Genomic DNA, 24735 nt, shown 5'->3' with positions numbered 1-24735 from the left:
TATTCTTGCCTGGAGAGTCCATGCACAGAGGAGCCTGGCAGGCTATACAGTCCATGGGGTCACAAAGAGTCAGACATGACTGAGTGACTGAGCACACAAAGTATGTGTGTGTGTGTGAAATTAAAATCAGATACTCACTTTAAGGGAGTTTAGATAAATCAGGGCAACAACTTCATTTTCTTAGGATCAATAGTTAACTCTGGAATTGTTCTACAGTTTTTCACTTTTCATCTTGAATCTTCCTGGGCTCTGCATGATTTAAAGTCTAAGGCTGACTTATTTGCACTTAGAGTGTTGTTCACTGTACTTTCAGAGTTGTCAGCTGCATAATTTTGAAGTTGTAATATTATTGAGATTTAAAACACATTCTATGTGGAGAATATCTGAAGAATTGTTTGAAAACAAGAGAGACAGCATTTGCAAACTACCACTCAGCTACTGGGTTAGTATCCCTGGTTTGTGATACACACTTAATAACAAGCGAAGAGATTGGCCCATAATTTAAACAGTGAATTCATATAAAATTACAAATGAACAATAAACATGTCAAAATATGCCCAAGCCACAGACAAGATGCAGATATAAATCTTGAGAATTCATACTGAGTGGAAAAAACAAGATGCAGAAGATGAGTAATGTGAGTCTTATTTTGGAAGAGATTCTGTGTGTGTTCAGGGTGTCAGGTGCCTTCACCATAGGCACACATCTGGCCGGGCTGGAAGGCATCATTCAATGATTATAGACTCTTTTGGGTCAGGGGGTAGGGTCATACTACTAAGACATACAGGAGAATTTCATTTTATAGATGTACTTTCATACACTGCTTGAAATACTGTGTATTCATGGAGAGTCTTTTAATAAAAATTTGAAAGCTGAATATACTTGCAAACAGATTTGGGAAAGTAATGTATACATGCATTCATTACTACTTTGGAAAAGCTTTTATTTTATTCAGTTACATGGAAAATGAAGTAGGAAAAAATAGAATTGAAAATGTCTCTGTCTGCACACATGTGTGTTTTGAGGATTCCTCCAGCTCTATCACCCTAAGTACTGACACTCTCACAGCTGCAGCTTTATCTTCAGTTCAAAGCAAAGCTAGACTTCCAATCTCAGCTTTAGATTTCCTAGAAAATGATGGAAACAGGTAGATGGCTGCCAACAGGTTAAAATATTCCTTAAAACTCTAGCAGAACCTCCAATCTGTCCCTCTGGGTCTGGAACTCTCAGAGCTAGCTAGCATCCTGGATTCTGCTACCTGAAAACAGCCACCTCCACTTTTCTTTTTCCTTTTTAAGGAAAGGGAGTACATATACCAAAAGGGAATAAATGTCATCAAATAGTTTGTTTACAAAGATATGAATTCTGTTTGGAAAATTCACATCTCTCAAGAGCCGTCCGATTCGCTGGTGATTCTACATCGTGTTCAATATTGATTTCTCGCTTGTCAGTTGGCAGATCCCCACTGTAGAGGGGTCCCTCTCAGAGGGCAGGGCATCCATTCTCCCATTACTCCACCCCTGTAGAGACAGCCCAGTCCATCTCACACCCCGTGTCAGCCCTGTATTCCTCTGCCCAGGACCTTGGACACAGCTGTTGAGATCCCTCTCAGATGCTCCATTGTCTCCCCCCTACCCTTTCGCCAACCCACTGCCCCACTGCCAAGGCGCTACTGCCACCTGGTGTTTCATCGTGAGCAGTTCTCATCAGAGTCGTTCGTAAAGGATATGTTTTTACAGTCTTTGCCTAGAGAATTAATTCCATGCACAGAGGAGCCTGGCGGGCCACAGTCCATGGGCTGGCAAAGAGTCGAACACGGCTGAGCGACTAACCCTTTACACTTAACTTTTTTTTTTTCAGACAGAATTAGAATAATTTTGTGCATAGGTTCAAAAGCTATGTTTTGAAAGAATTTGGGGTTTTTGTTTTTGATTTGCTTTGGTCCAAGGTGACCCTTTTTTGTCAGGAATTTTGATGATGGCAGTACATTGTTGCCACCTCGTGACAGAAACCTCGTGAACTGCAACTTGAACACCGTGAAGCAGAAAGATGGGAGGGAGGGGCTGTGACCCAGGCAAGCAGCACGGAGCTTTCTGGAAGTCTTGGTGGAAAGGGGGCAGTCCCAGATATCCAGGCAGAAAGTACAGCCTTCTATGGTGAAGAAAAAGTTTCATGGGAGTGGAAGTAAAAGATTATTTAAACATATTACTCTTGGTTTAAAAAAATAAAATTGCACATATTACTCTTGGAAACCTCTGGATAAATAGCTAGAGATCTTATTAGCCAAAATGGAAGAAGTCCACATATAACCTTTGTAATCTTCTTTTGTACTTTCCTGGCCATCTTTTAACATAAATTTATTTCTATGATATATTTTTAATATTTTTATAAAATTTCATTTTTCAGTATTGATTATTGCATCATATGATGCTCTAAACTATTTCACTAGTACCCAAGTAGGGGAAATTTAGTGCCCCGACCATACTTCCTATGACAAACAATAGTATACTTAACACCCTTGCCTATATATATATATATATATATATACACCTGTATCTTTGAAATATTTTTTAACTTTTTGAAAATGTCATTACAAACCATGAAAAATGTAATATTTTATATTTACATAACACTGGAAATATTCCTAGCATCATTGTAAGAAAGTGCCTGTTTCTCCACACATTAGAGATCACACGAATCATTGCTTTTTGTGTAGGCAATAAACCATCTCTCATTGTTTTGATCATCACTTGTTTTTGCTGCTTGTCTAGAATTCCATCATAATGTCGTGAAAGTAGGCAATAAACGCCTATAATGGAAACGGAAAAGAGTTTTTTTTGTTTGTTTGTTTGTTTTTGAGTCAAACTGAGGACTGTAGCGCAGAGGACAGAAGCATAGTTTTTGGCACAGATTCATATTTTGTCAGAACAAAGAACTTTAAATAACTGAGGGATACATTCCTTCAAGATTTCAAAAAATAACAACAACAACAACAACAACAACAAACAGATCAGCAGATGCTCAGCAAGTCAGTATGGCCTTGGCAGCTGGGAAGGGAGTCTTAGCATCAAAGGAGTACCAGCATTAGCATCCCAGGAAGGGAGGCTTTGAATCTTTTTTTAATAAATATTTTGTTTATTTTTTTATATTTTTAATTTTTTTCATTTATTTTTATTAGTTGGAGGCTAATTACTTTACAGTATTGTAGTGGGTTTTGTCATACATTGACATGAATCAGCCATGGATTTACATGTATTCCCCATCCCGATCCCCCCTCCACCTCCCTCTCTACCCCATCCCTCTGGGTCTTCCCAGTGCACCAGGCCCGAGCACTTGTCTCATGCATCCAACCTGGGCTGGTGATCTGTTTCACCATAGATAATATACATGTTTCGATGCTGTTCTCTCAAAACATCCCACCCTCGCCTTCTCCCACAGAGTCCAAAATTCTGTTCTGAATCTTTATTTTTAATAGGGACATCCGTTACTTCTAGTCAGTGTATCTTTTTATTTAATAATTAAAGCAGATGTACAATGTATGTTTGAAAGGCCACAAAGGCTGTAGCTAGCGCAAAATTCAGATTAACTCATGTATACGCGAGAATGACTTCCCTATACCTCAATATATGAGAATTTCTTTTATCATTATGGATGTGACATAATTCTCACAACCTTGTGTTACATTGAGTGTTTCTGATATTCCCTACTAACACTGGGGATGACATCTTTTCAGTGTCTGTATACTGCTAAAGGACACATTCCTCATAGATATGTGCAGAGTGAGCTGACTGTGTTTTCTTTGAGTCTAGAAAAGCGTCTTGGGACAATTCTAGTATTATGATAACAGAACCTGTTTGGTATGTGAGTGTGTGTGTGTGTGTGTGTGTGTTTGTGTGTGTGCACGTGCATGGGCAGCCACATTTCCTTCTGATTCCTTCTGTGCCTTCATGGCGTTGCTTCCTATTTGGTCTCCCTTTCTATACTCAGACCCAGAAGTGAAGCTAGGGAATTACCAGAATGGCCGTCTTTATAACAAGCCCTAATCACCATCCTTAACTACATCCTGAATGTTCACTTCTGAAAAAGAAATTGTTGGTGCAAAGGGTGTGCAACTCTATGTGCCTTTGAGAAGTCCTGCCATACTGATACCCGGAAAGATAGTTCCAGTGTAATCTCCCCAGAGTGGAATCACATGAGAAAGGCCACAGTGACGTGAAGGAAGTAGTAAGGCTGGCACCACGTCATAGAGGCCAGCCCTGGATCCTATCATAAACCCACTTTCAAGTCACCACCACAGTGGGAAGATACAGAGGTGACCATATGTAAATTAAACTTCACACACAAGGGTGACCTAAAGTAATATCTGTGGGAGAAAAGCATTGCTTAGAGGAACAGAGGACACAGAGTCAGCAGGCCTGGGATACAGGCACCCATTTATGTAAATTAACATTTATATAAAACATGTGACTTATGTAAAACATGTGCATCTAGACCTTTGTATAGAAAAGGTTTGTTGTTACTGTGGTAAAACAAGACCACGCCAATACCATTAAAATTTTTTTAAATTTAATTTTATTTTTTGGCTGCACTGAATCTTCATTGCTGTGCATGGGCTTTCTCTAGTTGTGGTGAGCAAGGGCTACTCTTTGTTGCAGTGTGTGGGCTCCTCATTAAGGTGGCTTCTCTTGTTGCAGAGCACAGGCTCTAGAGCGTGTGTGTTCAGTGGTTGTGGCATAAGGGCTTTGTTGTTCCGGGACATATGGGATCTTCCCAGACCAGGGATTGAACACACGTCCCCTGCATTGGCAGGTGGATTCTTAACCACTGGACCATAGGGAAGTCCCAGTATTATACTTTTAACAACTTTTTTTTTGGAATATAATTTACAGAGTACAAAGTCCACACACTTTCCACAAATGGTACAGTTTGATGATTTTTAGTAAACTCTGTAGAGTTGTACAACCATTATCATAGTTGAGCTTTAGATGTTCCATCACCCCCAAAAAGTCCTATAGTGGAGACCAGTATGGAGATTCCTTAAAAAACTAGGAATAAAACTGCCATATGACCCAGCAAACCCACTACTGCACATATACCCTGAGATAACCGTAACTCAAAAAGACACCTGTACCCCAGTGTTCACTGCAGCACTATTTACAATAGCCAGGACAGGGAAGCAACCTAGATGTCCATCGACAGATGAATGGATTAAAGAATTGTGGTACATATATACAATGGAATATTACTAAGCCCTGAAAAGGAATGAATTTGAGTCAGATCTAGTGAGGTGGATGAACCTAGAACTTGTTATTCAGAGTGAAATAAGAAAGAGAAAAGCGAATATATTAATGCATGTATATGGAATCTAGAAAATTGGTACTGATGAACCTATTTGCAAGGCAGGAATAGAGATGAAGAATAGAGAACAGACTTGTGGACATGGGGCATGAGAGGGTAGGATGAAATGAGAAAGTAGCACTGAAATATATACATTTCCATATGTAAAATAGATAGCTAGTGGGGATTTGTTGTATAACACAGGAAGCCCAACCCGGTCCTCTGTGACAACCTAGAGGGTGGCATGGGGTGGGGAGTGGGAGGGAGATTCAAGAGAGAAGGGACATATGTATATTTATGGCTGATGCACACTGTTAAATGACAGAAACCAATTGAACATTGTAAAGCAATTACCCTCCAAGTAAAAAAGGGAAAACAAAAAGTCCCATTGTGCTTGAATTCCATTAAAGCCCATAACCATCCCAACGTCGTGTTCTCTCCAAAGACTCATCTATTCTGGACATTTCATATGATGAAATGTCACACTATTGTCACTTCTAAAGAATAGAGTTATTCTTTATAACAAGCTCCACTTGTTTTTCTGATATGTGGTTTCTTTCACTTGACATACTGTTTTTCGAGGTTCATCCATTTTGTAGCATGTACTTCATTTCTTCATTTCTTTTTTGGAATTATTTTCTTCATTTCACTTCAGTACTTCATTTCTTTTTTGTTGCTGAATAATACACTACATTTGATTTATCTATTCATTAACAGGTAGACATTTGAGTTGTTTCTGCTTTTGGCTATTATGAATAATGATGCTACATACATTCATGTACAAGTTTTTATGTAGACAAGTGTTGTCATTTCTCTTGACTGTGTACCTAGAAATGCAATCGCTGGGTCATATGGTAACTGATTAACTGTTTGAGGAATTGACAGACTGTTTCCATGACCTTGACTATCTTGAAGAGCACAGGCATAGTCTGTGGTTGTGGGTTTTGAGAAAGAATACCACAGAGTTGAAGCGCCCTTCTCATCACAGCATATCTGGGAGGACATGGTACCTGCATGACATCGCTGAATCACTAGAATTGTTAACCTTCATCACCAGGTTAAGGTGGTGTTTGTTGAGTTTCTGCAGCATACAGTAGCTGTTTCCCATTCGCCTACTCTATTCCTTAGGTCACCAAGTCCACCCTGCCCTCAGAGGTGGGAGACAGATTTCACATTCACTTTATAGAGATAGGGTATCTACATGTACTATTTAGAATAGAATATTATACTATATCAATTTAGAATATGTCTCCTCTCATTCATTTTATTATTAATTCAATATATAATTGTTTCTGTCAATATGGCTTCATTTTTTTTAAGTCTATTTTATTTCATTTAGCATCATCCTATTCTTTTATTTTCCACTCTAGAATCTTTCGTTACTTGTCTTTATGTGTCATTTGACTAACAGGAATATGCAGTGATGTCAGCCCCCTCCCACCTGCCTGTCCACTGGCCCAGGCAATCAGGAATTGTAGCCCTGAGCTCCAGCCTTTGACTCCAAGTGTGGGAAAGTCATCCGGACTGAGTCAGTAGAAGACTTTCTGGGATGTTCAGATTTGTGTGGCACTTGTCTCTTGTTTGTTTGCTTGCTTGCTTTTAATCATGGATGGGCATGGACATGAATCTAGAGCTGCCAGTGAGCATACCTAGCCTTCCTTGGAGCAAATTACAAAAAGGATGGTGACCAATTAAGGTCACAGGGTGGTGTTCTTTCATTTTCCTCAAAATATCTGAGCACTGGGTTGTTTTTTTTTTTCACTTTCAAGCACACATGTTGGACAGATAAATCCCACCATGTTAGCTTGGCATGATGAAAAGTACATCCCAGTTCAATGCCCAGTAAAATGGAATTGGTTCTTATTCCCTTCTTGATGTTTCATCAAACTTTCTCTTTAATTGTGTACATTGATTATCCATACTCTAAGGAGTATTAAGCATCTGTGTGTGTGTGTGTGTGTGTGTGTGTGTGCACGCGCACCCAACAAAAAGCAAAGGTAATTCTAGACACATGGAGAAGAAATTATTGTGTTCCATCAGAACAATGCTAAGTGTGTTTAGAGCTGAATGAAAATGGTCTTTATAACCAGAAAAACAAGATAGGCAGCAGACAGAAAATTAAGCTCAGTTCTAGCAATGAGGCTAATCCTTGTCAGTTCACGTTTTAGAAAAAGTCTTTGTGGTAAAATGTACATGTAACAAGAGCCTATGCAGATTTTAATGATATAAAAGTATTAGTGAACAGAGTTAAAACTTGTTGATACAGGAAGTGCCATAGTTTGAGTGTTTGTGTCCCCTCAGAATTCATATGTTGAAATCCTAACCTGTAAGGTGATGGGGGGTGTCTTGGGTTGATTAGGTCATGAGGGCAGAGCTCTAATGAATGGGCTTAATGCTGTTATAAGAGACTTCAGAGAGCTTCTTCCACCATGTGGAGATACAGTGTGAAACCTGTGACCTGGAGGAAGGCCTTTTCCTGACCATGTTTGCAGCATGATCTCAGACTTCCAGCTTCCAGAACTACAAGAAACATATTTCTGTTGTTTATAAGCCTTGCGGTTTTTGGTATTTTTCTTATAGCAGCACGAATGGAATAAGACAGGAAATGATGCCTCATACAAGAATGAAAATAGTTTCTGTTAAAAATGAAAAGCCAGAGATTAAGTTAGTTGTTTACATCAAAAGAAAGCTCAAAAAAGAACAGGCAAGGGAATTTCAAAATGAATAAAACCCCATTATTTGGCCACAACTCACTTTTTGTTTAGTGATTTAAAACAAGAAAAATCTAGGGAATTTCCTGGCAGTCCAGTGGTTGGTACTCTGTGCTTTCACTGCCTAGGGCATTGGTTCAATCCCTGGTTGGGGAACTCAGATCCCACAAGCGGTGCTGCCAAAACAGTGACAACAAATCTATCCTCATAGTTTTGGAGGACAGAAGTCCAAAATGGGTATTACTGGGCTAAAATTAGGATATCACCTGGGCTGCATCCCTTCTGGAGGGTTTAGGGGAGGACAAGTTTCCTTGCCTATTCCAGCTGACTGGAATGGCTGACTGCATTCCTAGGCTTGTGGCCCCTTCTGGCTCATGGATTGAGGCTTGTGGCCTCCATCTTCAAAGCCAGCAGAATAGCATCTTCCAAACTTTTTCTCACTTCTATCCTTGCATCTGTGGTAACATCTCTTTCTCTCATCCTTTTGCCTCCTTCTTTCCCTTGAAATGACACTGTTTTACAAATAACTGTGGTAAAATATACATGATAGAATTCAATTTTAACCAATTTCAAGTGTACAGTTCAGTAGCCTTACTTACATTCACAATGTTGGGTAAGCATTACCACTATGTATTTCTAGAGCTTTCTTATCATCTCGAATAGAAACTCTGTGCTGATTAAACAATAACTCCCCATTCTCTTCTTCCCCCAGTCCTTGGTAACCTCTCTTATACTTTCTGTCTCTGAGTTTACCTATTCGAGATACCTCATATAAGTTGAATCATACAGTACTTGTCCTTTTGGGTCAGGATTATTTCCCATAGCGTAATGTTTTCAAGGTTCATCCATGTTGTAGCATATATCAGAATTTTATTCCACTTTAAGGCTGAATAATATTCCATTGTATGTGTATATCAGATTTTTAAAAATCCATTGATCTTACTGATGGACACTTGGGTTGCTTCCACCTTCTGTCTATTGTGAATAATGCTGCTATGAACTTTGGTGTGTAAGTATCTGTTTGAGGCTCTGCTTTCAGTTCTTTTGGGAATATGCCTAGAAGTGGAATTGTTAGATAATATAGTAATTCTGTGTTTACTTACTTGAGAACCCAGCATACTGCTTTCTGCACAGACGGCACCATTTTACATTCCCACCAACAGTGTACAAATGTCTTAGTTTCTGTATAACCTTGCCAACACTTGTTAGTTTCCATTAAAAAAAAATAATATCCATACCATTAGATGTGAAGTGGTTTCTCATTGTGGTTTTGATTTGCATTTCCCTAGTGACTAGTGTTGAGCATCTTTTCATGTGCTTATTGTCCATTTGTTTATCTTTTTTTGAGAAATGTGTATTCAAGTCCTTTCTCCATTTTTGCATTGTGTTGTTAGTTTTTGTTTTTGTTCCTGAGTTATAAAACTTCTATATATCCTAGATATTAATCTGTTATCAGATATTTGATTTACAAATATCTTCTCCCATTCTGTATATTGTCATTTCACTCTCCTGACAGTGTGCTTTGATTCAGAAAAGTTTTAAATTTTGATGAAGTCCAATTTATTTATGTTTTCTTTTGTTTCCTTATACTTTTGCTGTTGTATTCAAGAAATCACTGCCAAGTCTAGTGTCATGAAGGTTCCTCCAGTGTTTTCTTAGAGTTTGATAGTTTTAGCTCTTATGTTTAGGTCTTAGATCCATTTTGAATTCATTTTAAAATATGGTATAAAGTAAGGGTGTAACTTCTTTTTTATGCATATGGATGTCCACCTTCCCCTGCACCATTTGTTGAAAAGACTTTTCTTTTCCCATTGAATAGGGTTGTCAGTGAAGCTCCTCAATTGAGTTCTTATATTGAATCACTATGTTGTACACCTGAAACTAATATTATATGTCCATTTTTTATCCATATAAAACCCCCAAAACAAGAAAGTATGTCTCAGGTGATGAATAGGATTCAGCTACAAGATTATTAGACTTTATTAAAGACACATGAAAACTGTAAAACTATCAAAACTATGAAAATATCAAGTTGCTCATATTTATACAAAGTCTAACATTTATTGAGCTGTTACTGTGCCTAGCACTGTTCAAAGGGATTTCACCTATTAATTAAATCTCAAAGTAACAACCCTTTGGGAACAAGACAAGGATGCCTCTTTTCGCCACTCCTGTTCAATCTAGCATGGGAATTTCACTACACGGTAGGCATCAGGCTAATGGTACAGAAAGAGAACATTTTACTGACAACCCCATCTATAGTAATCCCTGACCCAGTGTTTTCTGCTCTATTTATGTGTTTATTTTCTTCAAAACACTCATCCCCATGTGAAATTGCCCTGCTTATTCATTTACCTACTTATTGCCAGTTTTCCCAAACTAGAATGAACTCCAGGGATCTTACTGTGGACCACACGTGGGAAAATTTTGACCAAACTGCTGACATTGTGTAGCATTAATTTAATGCCTACCATGCAGAGTTCTATGATTTCTGGGATCTCTGTTAATGTAATTACTCAAAAATGCATTGGTCCTCCCCCTCCACATACAGACACAGACTTTTTTCCCACATGGGCACATACCTAAACTCCACAATACTCCTGGGTGGTCAGAAGCATTGGGTACTGTTATCCTGTTGTATAGAAGACAATGGAGAGAAGGGTGGTGACTTACCTAGAGTGTCCTGATGATGGGGCCCAATCTCTTCACTCTTGCTCTAGGAACCTGTCTAGAAGATTCAATATCACAGCTGGTTCTTGTCTACTGAATTCTGTTTCTGGGGCTCAGTGTCCACATCCTTCTGTGATGTCCCACTTTAAGGAAGAGGAAGGAGATAAGACAGCGCATGGAATAGAGAGGAAAGTGAGAGGAAGGGAAAGTACATGAAACACAGGGAAAAGGGTTGGGGATGGCCTGCCTGTCCCTTCTCAGTTCCCTGGAAGCTGTGCAATGATGCTTTCCCAGCTCCATCACACAGCCCCCTCCACACACTGTGAAACTATTTTGCAAAGAGTAAAAAATGTCTTAAATGGTTTGTTTTCTTTGATATCAACACTTTTTGGAAAATTCATATGTATTCAAAGCAGTTCCAAATGCTGTTGACCACAAGTCTGCATTATTTTTTTTCCATTTATTTTTATTAGTTGGAGGCTAATTACTTTACAGTATTGTAGTGGTTTTTGCCATACATTGACATGAATCAGCCATGGGTTTACATGTATTCCCCATCCTGATCCCCCCTCCCTCCTCCCTCTCCACCTGATCCCTCTGGGTCTTCCCAGTGCACCAGGCCCGAGCACCTGTCTCATGCATCCAACCTGGGCTGGTTGATCTGTTTCACCCTTGATAATATACATGTTTCAATGCTGTTCTCTCGAAACATCCCACCCTCGCCTTCTCCCACAGAGTCCCAAAGTCTGTTCTGTACATCTGTGTCTCTTTTTCTGTTTTGCATATAGGGTTATCGTTACCATCTTTCTAAATTCCATATATATGTATTAGTATACTGTATTGGTCTTTGTCTTTCTGGATTACTTCACTCTGTATAATGGGCTCCAGTTTCATCCATCTCATTAGAACTGATTCAAATGAATTCTTTTTAATAGCTGAGTAATATTCCATGGTGTATATGTACCACAGCTTCCTTATCCATTCATCTGCTGATGGACATCTAGGTTGCTTCCATGTCCTGGCTATTATAAACAGTGCTGCGATGAACACTGGGGTGCACATATCTCTTTCAGATCTGGTTTCCTCGGTGTGTATGCCCAGAAGTGGGTGCATTATTTTCATTCAGCCATAACTTACCTCAACAGTGTAGGTTGACTGGTCCACACTGTAGAGGGGCCCCTCCCAGAGAACAGGGTATTCACCCTCCATTACCCCACCTCTGTACAGGCTTCTCAGACTTTCTTCCACCACCTGTCATCCTTTGTCCACAACACTGGACACAGCTTTTTAGACCCCACTCCTATGCCCCATTGGTCTCTCAAGCCACTTTCCCCCTTGCCCTGTGCTCCTTTTTGCCCACCCACCACTCACTGCCAAGGTACGACCAACAGTGTTTCACCTTATGCAGGCCCCGGAGTACATGTTTCTACAGTCTTTTACAACTGTCAGTTTTTTTCAGATAAAAGAACCATTTTACACATTCACAGGCTGCCTTCTAAGAGAGGGTATTGCTTTTTTTTTTTTGCTTCTCCTTGTCCTTTGTTGAATTTGAGGATGGCGATACGTTGGTGCCACCTTGTGACAGAAGCCTGAACTGCAGCTTGAAAATCCGCCGCGGAGCAGTGGAAGGTGGGAGGGAGGGGCTGCGTCTTACACAGACCTGGCAGAGTCTTCTGGAAGCCTGAGTGGGGAGTGCGGCAGATTGCCATGGTTGACGGCCTCTAGACACAAAGAGCAGACTCCGTCTATGTTAAAGAGAAAAGTCAATGTGAATAGAAGGTATTATTTTAATTTCTATTTTACTGGTCCATAAATTGAAAAATTAATGGAACAATAGAAAATAGTGATATAGCCCCAATTATAATTAGAAATTTAGACCATAACAAAAGCAGCATTACAAATCAGTGGAGATATGATGGAGGATTAAGAAGTGGTTTTGAGATAACTAGATAACCATAAGGTTAAAAAGATAAAAAGGGACCCGTTTCTATATCTTATAGCAGGATACATTCCAAAATGGTTCTGAATGAAATATAAAATAAATGTGCATACAAGTACTGGAAGAAAAATAAAAGAAATGTCCATACAAGTATTGGAAGAAAACAGGGGGATTATATGATCTGGAAGCAGAGGAAATTTTCCTAAGTATAAATCAATAACCAGGAGCATTAAAGAAGAAAATTGACATATTTGAGGACATGAGAATAACAATGACAACTCTGCATGGCAAAAATACACTAGCCAATTAAAGACACTGGGAAAAACATTTGCAGCTAATATCTTTAACAAAGCATTAATATCCCTCCAATATAAACACTTATCAATATAAAAACATGAAAAAACCCTATCAAAGTTAACAGAAAAAAATAGATTGTCTTTAAATATATGAAAAAAGTCTCTGGGTTATTTTAATTAAGAGAGATGCAATTAACACTACACTAAGATACTAGTTTTTTTACTCTTAGATTAGCAGTGATCCAGATGTTTGTCAATACAGTGGGTGAGAATGTGGAAAACCATCTCCTTTTGCACCCTGCTCACAGGGATGCAAAATGGTGAGCTCACTGTAGTAGGCTTAATGGTCTCTGCAAAGATAGCACGTTCTAACCCCTGGATCCTCTAAATATTGCCTTATATGGAAAAGGGTGTTTGTAGAGGTAATTAAGTTAAGGATCTCAAAATGGGGAGATTAGATTTTTCACATGAGCCCTAAAGGCAGACCCGTGTCCTTATAAGAGAGGAGTAGAGGGACAGTTGACACAGAGAAAAGAGGAGAAGGCAGTGTGGCCAAGGATGCAGATGCTGGAGTGATGGAGCCACACGCTAAGGAATGCTGGTAGCCAACAGAAGCTGAAAGAGGCAAGGAGGCTCCCTTATAGTCTCAGAAAGAAGTTAAGTCTGCCAACACCTTGATTTTGGCCCACTGAAACTGTTTTTGGACTTCTAGCCTCCAGAACTATGAAATAATATTTCTGTTGTTTAAGGACACTAAGTTTGTAGTAATTTATTTTAGTAGTCATAGGAAACTAATGCAATCATTATGGTGGGGCATTTTATAATATGGTGGGGAATTTTATATGCCTTTACCCTTTGACTCACAGGTCTTATATAGGAATATCCTGATGATATATTGGCAGTGATAGAAAAAGATTTTAGATATAATAAAAATATAGATATGGATATTCACTCTGGCACTATTTGAACAGCAAAAGAATGGCAACAACTTAAATTTCATCAGTTATGTGATGGATGAATAAAGTACCAAATAACCACACAAAAGTGTACACTAAGTAAGGTGTAAAGAATGATGAAAATTTCCACATAAGCTATGGAAGGATCTCCAGAATATAATGTTAAGTGAAAAAGTCAATGTACATAAAGGTCTATATGGATGTATTGTTTACTTACATTATGAATATAGTAAAGTTGCAGGATATAAAATTAATACCCAGAAGTCCCTTGCATTCCTATACAGTAACAATGAGAAAACAGAAAGAGAAATTAAGGAAACAATCCCATTCACCATTGTGACAAAAAAAATACTTAGGAATAAATCTACCTAAAGAAACAAAAGACCTACAAAGAAACAAAAGGCAAGGGTGGGATGATTTGAGAGAATAGTATTGAAACATGTGTATTACCATATGTGAAATAGATCACCAGTCCAAGTTTGATGCCTAAAACAGGGCACTCAAAGCCAGTCACTGGGACAACCCAGAGGGATGGGATGGGGAGGGAGGTGGGAAGGGGATTCGGAATGGGGGACACATATCCACCTGTGGCTGATTCATGTCAATGTATGGCAAAAACCACCACAATATTGTAAAGTAATTAGCCTCCAATTTAAATTAAATTTAAAATAAATTTAAAATTCAATTTAAAATAAATAAATTATCATTTAATTTAAAAAAAGTAGATGGAAAGAACTTCTGTTTTGGAGACCAGAAGGAGTGTGTACACTTCTTCCTGTTTTTTTTTAATTTACTTTTTTTTTTTTTTTTTGGCTATGCTGGATCCTCATTGTGGCTGGATCTTTCTCTAATTATAGCACGTATGGGCTTCTCTAGGTGCAGTGCAGGCTTAGTTGCCCTGTGGCATGTGGGATCTTGGTTCCCCAATCGGGGATGGAACCTGCGTCCCCTGTATTGGAAGACTGATTCTTAACCACTGGACCACCAGGGAAATCCCTACACTTGTGTTTCTTCTGCAAGGTGCAGCTAAAATCTCTGGATATTACATATAAAACAAATATAGAACTCTGAAAGGTGGAAAGAAAAAAGAAAGTATCTTGGGACTTGGGGACCCAAGGTATGGCATGCATTGAATTCCTTTGGTTTTATTTCTGTCTCGTATGTCCGAGGTGGGGTGCTGGAAGAGCAAGTGACTCAAAAATGCCAACAGGAAAAGGCAAGAATAGCTCGACACGGAACCAGAAAAGAAAGAAAGCTTTTAGACAACAACTGCCCTAACATCACAGAGTAAAACACAGCTGTGCCCTCACCATGGCAGCAAAGACTGAGTGGGAAATGTGGATTCCACACTTACTTGATTGTAACCAGGCACCCCTCCCCCACTCTTTGGGATGGTATCAGAGAAGACCCCATGGGAAAGAGGGACTGTCATCCCCACCTGGTGGAAATGAGCACCCACCTTACTGCCCTGCAAAGTGTTGAGGGAGGCCACATAGAGAGCAGTAAGGAAGTGTATTTCCCTACCTTCCAGGGTGGTATCAGTGGAAGCCTGGTGGGGAGTGAAATTCTACTTTAACCAAGCAGTAGTAACGAGGCACCACTTCCCTTCTACTCCCATCCCTGTCCCTCCCCATGTTAATAAAGATTGAGTGGGAAGCCTGGACTTTTATCTTCTTTGCCATCTGTCTCTGTGGTTAGGAGGCATTAACATCCATGGAGAGGATCCTAATACCTCACTAGCAAGGTTGTGGTGAGGAATAAATTCAGCCAACAAGTTGAAAAACCTATCCCTTGGCCATGTATTTTTTTTAAGCTTTATAAATATTAGCTGTCTGTCCCCCACAGATCGCAGAACTCATGTAGTTTCTTTATCTGCGCCTCCTCAATTAGGGCCCTTTAACCAGGATGCAGGTCAGAATCACCAGCATTGAAACATGTACATTACCATATGTGAAATAGATCACCAGTCCAAGTTTGATGCATGAAACAGGGCACTCAAAGCCAGTGCACTGGGACAACCCTGAGGGATGGGATAGGGAGGGAGGTGGGAGGAGGGTTCAGGATGGGGGACACATGTACACCCATGGCTGATTCATGTCAATGTATGGCAAAATCACTACAATACTGTAAAGTAATTAGCCTCCGATTAAAATAAATTAATTAAACAAGAAAAAAGAATCACCTTGGGAATCCTTTCCTAAACCCTCCCTCACCCCAAATTCTCTTGTTGGTAGAAATAGGACTTCTGTATCCAAGGCCATTCAAATCATTCTGCTGTAATAACATGGGCATCAGAAAGTGGATATGCTCATTTGGCGTCAACAGTGTATTCCAGTGTCCATCGCCCCTTCATTGCTCCAACACCATCTATTACCATCCTATGTCTTTATCGTGAATCTGATTGCTCATTTCCCCTGACCTGGCCTATAGGAAGGGTCATCTAAGATGGCTGGTCTGAAGACAGGAGGTGTCTTGTTCTGATGAAAAGGGACATAGTGGTGGCTCAGACAGTAAAGAATCTGCATGCAGTGCGGGAGACCTGGGTTCGATCCCTGGGTCAGGAAGATCCCCTGGAGAAGGGCATGGCTACCCACTCCAATTATCTTGCCCAGAGAAGCCCATGAACAGAGGAGCCTGGTTGTCTTACAATCCATTGGGTCGCAAACAGTTGGGCATGACTGAGTGACTAAACACACATAGTGCCCGGGCACACACTTACCACCTGGCGGTTACTATAGAAACGTGACGTCAACAAGGCGACCTTGGCGACTTTTTAATGGAGACAAAAGCGCCCGGTGGCGGCGAGGAGAGTAGGTATTGCCTTCAGGTGTTTGAAACTGAGTTGGGAAAGTGAGTTCCTGCGGTGGGCGCTGGACCGCCCTGGGGTATGGGGAAACAAAGGGATCCACACTCAAGTCGCCGGTTTCCCGCTTTGGGTCTCGGTGCCCCACTGTCTCGTAGGTAAAGCACAGGGGTCCCGCCTGGCCCCAGTGAGTATTGTGTCCTGCTTCAAGGGTGTTCTGGAGCCAGTTTCCTCCTAAAGGCAGGGGCGCGGGAGGTGAAACAGGTAGTGATTCTCTTTGGCCTCAGCTTTCCCCTCTGTAACACGGGGATAAGAATCTTTCCCCCACAGGATCTCTGAGAACATTCAGTGATAACACATGAGTAAGCCAATGGCCCTGTGGTTATTGCAGGATAATGAACGTCTGTATGAATTCAGGCCACTTCTTACTCCTTTTCCACTTTGTTGTTAAGGGATAGATGAGGAAAGGAGATGAAAAAGTCCGTAGTGTGAAGCTCATTGTAACATCTGGTTGTTATGATCACTACCCAATTATTTCAATGTCATTGTCACTAACACAGTGCCTCGCACCGTGCGGGGCACACAGTTACACCGGTAAACCATGTTGATTGCTGATGTGTCTTTCCCTGTGCAGCCCTCATGCCAGTGTCCTTTCTCATATCAGGTGTGTGAAGAAGACCGCTTCTGAGGATCAGTGTCCTGATGGCTGATGGAGCTTCTACTTCTACTCTGTTCAAGGGCACGGTCCTCAGCAGACCCCAACACTTCACATCTTCAGTTGGATATGAGGCCTGACTCAAGTGAGTTCATAGATCTGATAAAAGCATGTTGTGAAATAGCTCCTGTAAGCTTCTAACCTAAAAGTAGAGAAGCTATTTTGATCTCATCATGGGAAAGAGATTTAGCAAGTGGAATATCATTCCATCAGGTGCTAGCTACATGCATAGTAGTAGTCCTGAGGCCCATCTGAGAGAAGACTTTTTTTTCCTTTTTGGTTGAAAAGCAATGAATTGTCTAGTTGATGAAGGAACTTACTTAGTCTTAAACAAGCATTTGCAATAAATATACCAAATTGTTTTCACTGTACAAATAATAATCATCATTTCCCATGTAGCTCTCAGATGAATGTGGAAATATACAGTTTTTAGCTCTACTAGCAATTTGAGATTGTAATATAGATTGTTCTCTGCTGACCATGTTTTTTTGTTCCATTGTATATTGAAATTTTTCAAAGAGGCAAGTGTTAGTGTATTTATTTATTGTTTGGCTACACCTCATGGCATGTGGGAATTTTAGTTTCCCAACCAATAATCAAACCCATGCCCTCTGCAGTGGAAGTGCAGTCTTAACCACTGGACCACCAGTGAAGTCCAAGTGTTAGTCTAAAATGTCAGTTATTGGAACTTAATATTTAAAAATAATCACCCTAGAGTTTACTCTCTTATAATGATACTCAGCCTCATTCTCCAAAAGAACCAGTTACTCTTAAATACCATTATGATTATTTTCCTAGAATATAATATTTTTATTTCTGTATTTCAGATAGAAATCAGCTTTCCTTAAATATTTGGATACATTTCATTGCAAATGATTATTTCTATTTTGGCTATATGTTGTGTGGGCCAATCTGATAAAACATAATGTGGACCTGTTAATACTATAAGAGCATAATTGTGGGAATCTTTCAACTGATTAATTGTATCAGAGAATTTTAAATATATAAATATATTCCAAATACTTTATTGAGGTATGGTTAACATACAATATAATGTACATATTTAAAGTATATGCTTTGATGTTTTGATATATATATGCACCTGTGAATCCAATACTGCAGTCCAGATAATGAACATATCCATCAACTTAAAAAGTATCCTAGTGCTCCTTTGTAATTTACCTACCTCTCTCTCTACATCACCCTACCCCTTTCCCAGATAACTAGTGATCTTCTGTTACTATAGATTAGTTTTCTTTTCCTATCATGTTATATGAATGGAATCATACGATGTATAGTTTTTGTCTTCTTTCCTTTGACCTAATTATTTCTGGATTTATCCTTCTGTTACACATACAAATACTTTTCTTTTTAATGTTGACTAAGATTCCATTATATGATTATACCACAATTTGTTTTATCCATTGATCTGTTAATGGGTATTTGGGTGGTTTCCAATGTGGGACTCTGGTAAATAAAGCTGCTACTAACATTTGTATATTAGTCTTTGTATAGACATAGACTGTCTTTCTCTAGGATAAATGGCTGGATAATGTGATGGATGTGAAGTTAATGGTATAAGAAAACACTAAACTTTTCCAAAGTGGCTGCACCATTTTTCACTGCCAACAGCAGTGTACGAGAGTTCCGTCTTCCACAACCTTGCCAAAACTTTGTATGGTAAGTCTTTTAAATTTTGGCCTTTCTCAGAGAGGTATAGTGGTATCACATAGTTTTCATTTATATTTCCCTAATGACTTTGAATGTTTGACAAAAGATGATTAGCATCTTTTCATGCACTTATTTGACATTTGTATATCTACTCTGGTGGAGTGTCTATTCAAATATTTTGTCCATTTGTTTGAGTGTCTGTTTTCCTGTTTACCTTTGTGAAATTTTCTATATTCTGGGTGCAAGACTTTTATCAGATACATGATTTGCAGATATTTCCTCCCCGTGAGTGGCTTGCCTTTTAAGTCTCTCAACAGAGTCTTTGGAATAGGAGAAATGTTGAAGTTTGGGATATTCCAATTTATTTGTCCGTTCACTTATGGATTGTAGTTTTGGTTTTGCATCTATGGAATCTTACCTGACCTAAGGTCACAAGGATTTTCTCCTGTGACCTCCTCTTCTAGAAATTTTATGTTTTATATTTGGGTCTGTGCTCAATTTTGAGTTGACTTTTGTATATGGTGCATTACACATATCAAAATTTATATTTGTGCATGTGGATATTCATTTGTCCCAGCCCCGTTTGTTGAAAAGACTATCTTTTCTTCACTGAATTGCCATTACAGCTGTCAAAAATCAGCTGTCTGAGTCCAGAAATGGACTCCTTATTCTATTCCATTGATATCCTTGTCTTCCTTGCTGGCAGTAAGTACCACACTGTCTTGATTACTGAAGATGTGTAATGATTCTTGAAGTCAGGTAGTTTTGATCCTCTGGCTTTGTTCTTTTTCAAAGTTGTTTTTCATAGTCTAGGTCCTTTACACTTCAATACGAATTTTAGAATCAGTCTGTCACTTCATGGCAAATAGACAGGGAAACAGTGACAGACTTTATTTTTGTGGGCTCCAAAATCACTGCAGATGGTGACTACAGCCATGAAATTAAAAGATGCTTGCTCCTTGGAAAAAAAGCTATGACCAACCTAGACAGCATATTAAAAAGCAGAGACATTACTTTGCCAACAAAGGACCATCTAGTCAAAGCTATGGTTTTTCCAGTAGTCATGTATGGATGTGAGAGTTGGACTATAAAGAAAGCTGAGCACTGAAGAATTGATGCTTTTGAACTGTGGTGTTGGAGAAGACTCTTGAGAGTCCTTTGGATGGCAAGGAGATTGAACCAGTCCATCCTAAAGGAAATCAGTCCTGAATATTCATTGGAAGGACTGATGCTGAAGCTGAAACTCCAACACCTTGCCACCTGATGCGAAGAACTGACTCATTTGAAAAGACCCTGATGCTGGGAAAGATTGAAGGCGGGAAGAGAAAGGGATGAGAGAGGATGAGATGGTTGGATGGCATCACCGACTCAATGGACATGAGTTTGAGTAAACTCCGGGAGTTGGTGATGGACAGGGAGGCCTGGCATGCTGCAGTCCATGAGGTCGCAAAGAGTTGGACACGACTGAGCGAGTGAACTCAACTGAACTGAGAGAAGAACCAGTTGTGGTATTGAGTCTGCTAGTCACGTTCCTGGAGCAAGAGTTGAGAGGGTAACAGGCAGGAAGGCCAGGGGTCTCCAAATGGAGGAAATAGGCTACAAGTGTCAGACACTTTTATCTCTCTTAAGCGCAGGAGGAAACAAACCAGCGATATTTTTTTTTCTTCTCTATACAAATTTAAAAGGAGGTTTCTCTTAAAATGCTGTGTTGCTATGACACCTGGTTTCACCTGAAGCTAACTATTCTCAAACCTAGAGTTAACCAATACATTTCTTTTTCTTATGGAAATGTTTGTCTTAAGATATGTTAATTTACCCCAGACTCTGTAAGTTGCGCCAAATGGCCTAACCTACTTACTCAGATATTTTTCCCCTAATCTATGTAAATGAAACTATTTGTTGGTAATCTGCCCTTCTACAAGATTCAAGTCAATCATTTTATGGCCAGGGATGAATCATCTGGTGCCATTCTAAATTCTAAGACATTCCTTTCTTTTCATTAACAGACTGTGAGTGACTATATAACTTACAGCTAAAGACTAGGAAGGGGGTACTCTTTTGCCCCCTTCTGATGCTTATGTCAGAAGCTTTCTCTATCTCCTTTATACTTTAATAAAACTTTATTACACAAAAGCTCTGAGCGATCCAGCCTCGTCTCTGGCCCGGGATTGAATCCATCTCCTCCGGAGGCCAAGAATCCTGGCATCTTATCGTTCAGCAACAACCTTTCAGAGTGAAGAGATTGGACCCCCATCATTGGGACACTTTAGGTAAGTCACTACCCTTTCCCATGCCTTGTCTATACAACAGGATAATGCTCCCAACCACCCAGAATTATTGTGGAGTTTAATTGTGATCATGTGGGAAAGCAATCAGTAGTTGTAGGTGGGAGGGAAGGACCAGTGTACTACATTAACAGACAAACTCCAGATATATTAGAACTCTGCATGGCAGACGTTAAAGTAGTCCTACACAAATGTCACATGTTTAGGTCAGGATCTTTTCAGATGTGGTCTGTGGACCACTTTATCAAAATTGTCAGAGGTGCTTGTTGAAATTGCCAATTTCTTGGCTCGGTCTAGGTCTGAGGGGAGGTGGGTAGGAAGTGTCAAACAGTTGGTTCTGGCTTACCTTAGTGAAAAACACTGCTGTTGGTTTGCAACAAGGTGTTCTTAAAACTTTGAATCTTTTGATGTGTATTTTCAGTTTCTTTTGTCACTCAGGTGTTTTTTGGTAGCTTAAAAATGTGTATTAAAGTATAGTTGATTTACAGTGTTGTGTTAAATTTCTTCTGTCTAGCAGAGTGACTCAGTTATGTGTATATATACACACATATTCTTTTTCATATTCTTTTACATTATGGTTTGTCACAGGATATTGAATACAGTTCCCCGTGCTATATAGTAGAACCTTGTTGCTTATCCCTCCTGTATGTAATAGTTTGCCTCTGCTAATCCCACACTCCAGTTTCAGTTTTTAATATCTGTGTCTGCTCCTGTGTTTCAGATAAGATAACAATTCCTTCAAACTTTTTTTTAAATTGATTTATATGCAGGGCATTGAACTAGGCACAGGGGGACACAACCCAGAGAAACAAGATAGACAGGGTCCCTGACTCTTTCATTCTAGTTTGGGAAAACTGGCAATAAGCAGGCAAGTCTGTAAGTGGGGCAATTTCATATGGGGATGAGTGCTTTGAAGGAAATAAACACATAAATGGAGTAGAAAACTTTGGGTCAGAGGTTACTGTTCATGGGGTTGTCAGTGAAGCTCTTTCTTAGGAAGTAACATTTGAGCTGAGCCCTGAAAGACAAGCAGATGCCAGGCCCGAGCAGACCTTTTTGTCAGCAGCCTTTCACTGTGCGAGCACCAGTTATTCCAGGAGGAGATGATGAGCTTGAGTGATTGGAACCTGGCAGACGAAGTGTGGAGTGGTAGATGAGGTCAAAAAGCCAGACAGGAGCCAATCCAGTGACTGTAAGGTGAAGTGATAGTATTTACACTCACACGTTTTATAAGTGACAGATCTTGCATTTGGCCCTGGTCTGTCTCCAGAGCCCACACTCCTAAAAGTGAAAGTGTTAGTCGCTTCTGTCGTGTCCGACTCTTTTCGACCCCATGGACTGTGGCCCGCCAGGCTCCTCTGTCCATGGAATTCTCCAGGCATGAATACTAGAGTGTGTTGGTATTCCCTTCTCCGGGGAATCTTCCCAACCCAGGGATCAAAACTGGGTCTCCTGCACTGCAGGCAGATTCTTTACCATCTGAGCCATCACAGTTTTAACTGGTACACTTATGAAGAAGAAAAAGACGTGTTGAGATGTAACAGCCATAGTGACTGATGTTAGGCCAAGACCGTATCTGTTTGGATGAAGACTATGTTTCAATAGCTGTTTTCCATTTATAGAGAGCATTTATTTAAGAAAAATGAAAAAATAATTATAAAAACAAAAAAGTAATAATTATTACAGTTACTATGCACTAGACAATTTGGCTATTAAAATAGTTATGTGGACTCCCATGGTGAATTCTATTCTTTTTATGATTTCAGAGTGCTGTCCGAATGGTGATCTTATTGCTCTATGTCTGAGGTCTTCTGGTTGAGCATCAGGGATAGTCTGATTCACTTGATAGGTGAGACCAGAGGAAGTGCGGTGACCTACCGAATGTCACATAGGGTTAGTGGGTTAGGTCTTCCCCTTGGGTGACTCCTGTCTACCACTCAGTTTTCTGTCCATCAGACATGGCACTAGCCTGTGTTCCTATATGTAGTGAATCACTTCTTGACTCAGAGGATACATGCTTCTTTGAGGTTAACCTGCAGGTAACATAGAACAACACTAAGTGCCTTCAATTAAAAGGTACTTCTTCTTCCCCAAACTCAGTTGGGAGATTAGAAGAAAAATTCCTGAAATCTTATGGCATATACTCTTTTGTGTCTAGCTCCTTTCAGTGAACATAATGTGTATGTGATTTATATTACTGTTGTCTGTAGTGGTAGATCATTCATTCTCATTGGTGTACAGTATTATATTGTGTGGATATTTCACAATATATGTATTTATAATGGAGGTTTGGGTATTTCCCAGTTTTTGACTTACTGTAAATAATGTTGCTATGAATGATCTTGTGCATAGCTTTTGGGTAGATTTTTATTTTCTTTCTCTTGGGCACGGACCTAAGAGAGGCATTTCTGCATCATAGGACTAAGCTCAGTAGGAATTGCCAAATAGTTTTCAAAGGGTTCTTTTCAGTCTATATTCCCTATCATTGGCAACACTTGGTAGTTTCCATGTTTCTCATTTTTGTTGTTCGGGTAAGCATGCTATAGTATCTTACTGTGGTTTTAATTGTGATTTCTCTGAAGTCATAATTCTCATGTATATAAAAAAGGCCTCCTTTTCTTTTTAACCTTCCACCCATTTGATTAAGAAATTGCATCTTTTGTCCTGTGAAGTTTATATTCCTCATTCCGTTGAATATATCCTTATTGTTTTGTTGTTTGTATTCCTCTGCCTTCCTCCTCTATTACTGTAAAAGTGGTGATTAGATTTAGAGGCTTGATCCAGTTCACATTTTTTGGTAAGAATGCTTCAGATTTAATGTTGTACATCTTTTAATCTTACACCAGGAGGCTCATTTTGTCTGGCTGTCTCTTCTGGCACTAAATTGATCACTGGATTCAGGTGTTATCAACCTGATCTATCCATTAGAAAGTATCCCATCTGCTTCTTACCTCATGTTTTTTTGTAGCCTCCCAACATAGTTGCCTAGATCTGCTTGTCATTAACGTCTGTAAAAAGGTGATGTTCAAATTCTGTGATTTCATAGGCATTTATTAGCCATAATTCTTCTATGAAACAAACTTCCCCTCATCAACAGTTAGGTTACTCTGAGGTATAGTTTGCACAGGAAGGGCAGGATTAATGTTTTTAATTCTTTTGCAGTATTTCCACTTTTTGAAAGAATGAGCCTTTTCCCTGGGATCCTCCAAAGGTGAGCAGTGAATTGGTTTTGTGTTCTGCTTTTCTTTTAGAATTTATATATTTGTCTAATTTATATAATTTGTCTATAATTTATATAATTATAATTCCTTTGGAATATTCTTTTAGAATAATTCTTTTAGAATAAATTCTT

At 39.5% G+C, this 24735-nt stretch overlaps 1 long non-coding RNA gene across 6 annotated transcripts in view; it reads left to right on the top strand.

Moving 5' to 3' along the window:
- LOC122435167 overlaps positions 1-24735 on the top strand; it is a 98107-nt gene that overhangs the window by 36217 nt on the left and 37155 nt on the right. For 5 of the 6 annotated variants that reach the window (XR_006267607.1, XR_006267604.1, XR_006267603.1 and 2 more), the window contains exons 4-7: positions 17377-17512; positions 18964-19107; positions 21233-21368; positions 24546-24594. This is a non-coding gene — a long non-coding RNA (uncharacterized LOC122435167). Of the gene's footprint in view, positions 1-17376; positions 17513-18963; positions 19108-21232; positions 21369-23149; positions 23233-24545; positions 24595-24735 lie in introns of all 6 variants that reach the window. The other variant, XR_006267606.1, reaches the window with a different exon arrangement.

The sequence above is a fragment of the Cervus canadensis genome, chromosome X (genome assembly GCF_019320065.1).
Source record: "Cervus canadensis isolate Bull #8, Minnesota chromosome X, ASM1932006v1, whole genome shotgun sequence".
In the NCBI taxonomy this organism is placed as follows: domain Eukaryota; kingdom Metazoa; phylum Chordata; class Mammalia; order Artiodactyla; family Cervidae; genus Cervus; species Cervus canadensis.
This window is presented reverse-complemented; position numbering and strand designations above follow the sequence as displayed.